This window comes from Triticum aestivum, chromosome 7B (assembly GCF_018294505.1).
Source record: "Triticum aestivum cultivar Chinese Spring chromosome 7B, IWGSC CS RefSeq v2.1, whole genome shotgun sequence".
Classification (NCBI taxonomy): domain Eukaryota; kingdom Viridiplantae; phylum Streptophyta; class Magnoliopsida; order Poales; family Poaceae; genus Triticum; species Triticum aestivum.
The window spans coordinates 450951316-450956827 of NC_057813.1; the positions used below are offsets into that span (position 1 = coordinate 450951316).

At 45.8% G+C, this 5512-nt stretch overlaps 1 long non-coding RNA gene across 1 annotated transcript; it reads right to left on the reverse strand.

Moving 5' to 3' along the window:
* Window positions 1-4087: 4087 nt before the first annotated feature.
* On the reverse strand, window positions 4088-5148 carry LOC123157608 (uncharacterized). Its single transcript, XR_006479073.1, has 2 exons — window positions 4801-5148; window positions 4088-4526 (listed from the first exon to the last, which is right to left on the reverse strand). It is a non-coding gene; the product is annotated as an uncharacterized lncRNA (long non-coding RNA).
* Window positions 5149-5512: the final 364 nt, after the last annotated feature.

The window sequence follows — 5512 nt, forward strand, 5'->3', positions numbered from 1 at the left end:
CACCATATATGCTTAGTCGCTGCTGCAACCTCACCACTTTACCCCTTCCTTTCCCTTTAAGCTTTGCTAGTCTTGATACCCATGGTAATGGGATTGCTGAGTCCTCGTGGCTCACAGATTACTACAACAACAGTTGCAGGTACAGGTTATGCGATGATCATGACGCGAGAGCGATGCTTGCTTGCATTGAGTTCGTCTTCTGATACTTCTTCGATCAGGGGATAGGTTCCAGGTCGGCAGCCTGGGCAAGCAGGGTGGATGTCGTTTGAGTTTCTATTTGTGATTCACCCGTAGACGGATGATGCTCTGATGTATTGTAATGTTGTATTCGTGTGGCATTGTATGCCTTATGTATGTATCCCCGTCTATTATGTAATGTTGATGTAATGATATCCACCTTGCAAAAGCGTTTCAATATGCGGGTCTATCCTTGGTGGGAACTTCGAGTTCCTTTTGGATAGGGTCGCATATTGGGCGTGACATTAACATATGGTGAAAGTGTGGCCAACAGAACGGGCTCGACGAGACAAATAAATGGGCTTTGGAATCACCTCATTTGGAGTTACGAGCAAAAAGTTGTGAGGTGTAGAAGATCATGGACTTTTCTACAAAAAGAATATTCACAGACGGGTCCCTGAGTGGATAAGACAGAAACAGATTTTTAGAAATACGCTTTCTGAATTAGAAAACGTACTCTGCGAGTTGACGCTTCCACTTATCCACGTCATCAGAGGCGGGACCGGGCACGTGCGGGTCCCATGGGGTGGGGCCCGTCACTTATCCACGCTGGACCGGCAGGGTCAACGCGCGGGTGGCTGACCAGGGGGTCCCACCGTGCTCTCTCTCTCCTCCTGGTCCTTTCCTTCTTCTTCCCTGATGCACGCCCACGGAGCAGAGGAGGCCGAGCACTCCGACGACGGCTGCTGGGGCTATAGGGCACCTCCGGCGAGGCTCCGCCCATGGATGAGCTCGTCGAGGAGAGCCGCATCCAGAGGGACAGGTCACGGCCGTCGGGACGGGACAAGCCGACGGCAGGTTGGACTCCGACGGGGTGGCTTTCGGGCACGGGTGGGTTCGGGGCGTTGGGTTGCTCTGGCGACGAGGGAAAAGAATTGGAGAACTCGCCGGAGCTCAGGGGAGCTAGTGGTGATGGAGAGAGGAAGGGAAGAGGCACGGCTTGACCGAATCGAGGAGGGGCAGAGGCGGCAATGGCGGGCTTGGGAGCTCTTATAGCTCAGGGGAGGGGTCGGGGAGGACTGAGGGAGAGTGGTGAGGTGAGTGGTGTGCTCGGGAGGACTCGAGGTGGCTCTTATATAGGCAGGGCGAGGGAGCACGGCTCAGGTGCCGCCAAGGACACGCTGGCCAGCTCTGGTGATGGCCAGATGCATCACGGGGAGGGCGAGGAACGCGATGAGAAGGAACCGGACAAGCTACAGAGGCGCATAGGGTAGGAGGGGCCGAGGGGCACAAAGGGGAAGCGGCCACGGCGCAATTAATGCTCGGTCGGCCACAGTGCGCCCGTGGGCGTGCGGCGACGAGCATCGACGGAGAAGCGAACGGAGGGGGAGATGGCTCCAGGAGGACGGTGACGACACGGGGAACACGCTGGATAGGCTCGTGCTCGCTGAGACGCCGAGCAAAGGAGGGGCCCGAGCAAGAAGACGTTCTAGACGTGGCCATTGCCCGCCAAAGTAGTGGTCACTGCGCAGACTTGCATCAAGAAGAGCCAAATGGATGGCAATTGATTTCTAGGGGTAAGTCCTTCCAAGGAAGGTTTCAACTGAGGTGGTAGCTCGGTTAAAGACGCAGTGGTTAAATGGTAGCAATCGTCTGAAGTTTACTGCAGTAAACTTGGCCGTGCACTGGTGATCAACAGGGAAGTGATTGAGGTAAATGGAGTTGTCTGAGGTGATTAACTAAGGAAGAACTACAATACTGGAGAGTTTGGCAGACTAAGGCATAACCTAGTGGTGAAAAGGGGCTGATGCCTTTCCACCCACCCAGGTTCAAGGCATGGTACTTGCAATTTGGGTTTGTTGCACCAATTAAACTGTAGGGGGTTCCCTTACAGTCTTTCAGTCAAAAAAAATACTGGAGAATTTGGTAAGAAATGGACCAAGATTTAATGCACTTCCTTTGCAACTGCATAATTTGGTCCAGAAACTTGATCAGGAAGGTGCACTCACATGGAGTGTCAAGTTGAGCTCAAATTAGGCAAGGCAGAGTCATTTGGTCCTATGAAGATGCTCAAAAAGTCTCATACCAATTTGCCAAACCAAAATGATACTTCCTTCGAAAACATCTCCTCCGGATAGAAACTTGCAAAAAATTCTAGAGGAATAATGGATTGATGAAATGTGCCCAAAATGGGTGGAGATAGGTTATATGGCTAATAGAAGGCCTAGAAAAATTTACAGCCATAATGAAGCAAGATACAATATACTTGCTTCACAAACTGAAATTTTGACCAGAAACTAAGAATTGAAGATGAGATCACATGGAGGCATGACATGAGCTCAATTTGGGTGGAGGGCTATGATATGATCACTAGATCATTGATGGCGCGCGTTGCTGCGCCCTTCTATTTTTTCAATGAAATGATAGTGACTTTTTTAATATGTGAGACATAAAACATGAAAGTAACTTGTAAAGATGATTGTCACACCCATAGAAGAGAAGAGGGAGTTCACAACGAAGGAGTGCAATAGTTAGATAATTGTTTACAAAGAAAGTAAGAATTATACGGACAAAGGCAACAATTTGTACCAAATCCTCCATTGCTCACAAGACTTGGCAATTAATTTAATCAAGCAACTCTATGTGTCTTATTAAAATGAATATATAATAAATTACTTCAAATTACTGTTTTTCAAGTCAAGACCAACATATACTTCATTACTCATATTTGTATGAACTCGTATGGAAATAGGAGAAACTAATCTCACAACTCTAACCTTCTGATTGATTGGTAATGCAGAGCAACCATCTGATGTACCCTCAAAGAAAAAACAACCATCTAATCTGCACCTGTGAGCAGATTTTATTGAGTGTTACCATCACCCTGAAGTTGATCAGTTGACACTACTATAAGGAAGTCCTCACTTCATACATCATGGACATGACAATGGAATATCACAGAGATGGCATAACTAACGCCATGCCCTCTTTAACAATTTGAGAACTTACATAACATTAGAGTCAAAAAGAAGCAGGTCATGCAACATGGCACCTTGAGAACTTACACACCATCAGCGTCGAAAAGAAGCGGGTCATGCGGCATGGCACCAACAATTGTTGGGAATGAAAAGAACTCCAAATGTGTAATATATGCATACATTTTCAGTTTTCTGCAAGTATAGGAGAGCATGGACCAGAACATATGTCATGATTGGAGGAAACTTCACAGGAAGTGCCATATGCAAAAAACGATCTGTTGGCCCTCTAAAAATTACATCCATTAATTATGGAGTGCATTCAAATAAGCAAAAAAAAAATGCAAACTCAGTTGTACAATCACTTCAGATGGTTTTTTTTAAAAAAATGGGTTAAATTTTAACGAAGAAAAATCTAGTATCTGTGACATGGCTGGCAAAGTAGAAGTTGCTCTACAACTTTATCTCTAGATATCTAGTTCATCCTCCCCGGACTAATAAAAAAACTGGCCAAGCAAAAGCCATACAATACTCAACATCAGTTTTAACAACAGGAAAGGTTAAAAAAGGAACTCCATAGAGTAGAACCTAACTGAGCTGACAAGCTGTATCTTCTTTAGTTACTCGATTCCTATTTCCAATCCCACAAGATTTTCAGTTCCATTCCATAGATGTAGATATATATATATATATATATATATATATATATATATTTGATTCTTCATAAATCTGCAGTGGTCTTAAGATTCTCCGTAAGAGTTGGCAAAGGCAATACATCAAATTTTGCAAAATAACAATCCAAAGAAATCAGTAATATCTATTTCAATCGAAACATTATTTGAGGGTACATAATCAGTGCTCTCATATCATCTCGGCGAGCTATATAATATCTTCACGGATGTACATAGAATGAAAAAAGAGAAGTTACATGCTCATCGCATGAATATGCAAATTAAATAAATATTGCTCAGTGGAACAAACGAACTTGCTATACTTCCATTGTTCTATAGTAATAAAAACTTTAAACAATCACTTGCAGATAATATCCAAAAGCCAGTCAAAAGATGGATCTGGTAGTAGAGAACTACAAAATCACTGGTCAGCTAGGCCTAGGTGTATTCAAGAAATATAATAGTTGAAGATACATAATGCACGCCTGCAAGGTGTAATGACACACTCGAGTTGATGGAATATAAGAATACACATTATGAAGGTAAAGTGCATATCTTCAATCTGAACAAAAATGATTTCCCTTAAAGATAGACAGAGGAAAGTACATGGTGTATGGACATATGATTTATCTATCGGTAGTTCCCCTTTCATATGACTGAATGAATTGAAGAGAAAGAAAAATCCTTCATCACGCTTTTCGATCTGCAGTAACAAAAAACTATTGATCAGGCGGTGCCCATTGTGGTACTCGTGTTTGCCTAAAATGGCATTAAAATCGCTCCATGAGTAATCAGTAACATCCAGATTGCAATATCATAGCCCGGAGTGACTAATTTTCAACTATGTCATTGAGTTTTATATTGGCCCGAGTGGAGGGCATTCAAGTGAATGAGCTAGGTCGGGGCGGCGTCGCTGGAACACGTCCTGCTGGTGGTGGGGCTTGACTAGGATGGAAGAGGGAAGAAGGAACACATACTGCTGGCAGCGGCAGAGGGAGATGGAGGCGGAGGTCTTGCTGGTTGCAGAGGAGCTCGATCAGAGCGGCGTCGCTGGAGCATGTCGAGATCACGGCGGCGCTCAAATGGGGCAGCAGAGGGAGATGGAGAGCAGGTCCTCGTCGCGGTGGCGCTCGTGCGGGACATCAAGGGGGAAGAAGGCGGCGCTACCGGGGCATCTGGTTAAGGGCGGCGTGGCCGCGTGCTTCGTCCTGTCGGCCGCTGCCGCGCCCCCTACGATGCACTGGCGGCTAGGGTTGGGAGTGGGACTGTTGCGGGAGAAGGGCCTGGCCGATTCATCGGGGGAGAAGCGCTTGTTCAGTGCGCGACACGGGTACATGGTCCCGGATAAACCATGGGCCTCCAAAAATGCTATCGGGGTAGCGACCCTTCACGAATCAGGCCGATCGCGGCCCATGGCGTGGGCTGGAGTGATTTCCGCGTGAATCGGATGACCTAGAAAGATTGGATCGCAAGAATGGATGGCTGAGAATCTGATAGCCTGAGATGCCTCGTAGAGTGCTTAGTTATAATGTATGTAAATATTGAGTTCATGCATAAATGAAAACTTATTTTTGTATGCCTAGCTTGCACCTCCTTCACAAAGCTTTTTGTGGACAGAAACTTTGAAAAATCATAATTAAATAATTGCTAGGCAAATGAGGTTGCATTTTGGCATGTGGCAATGATCTG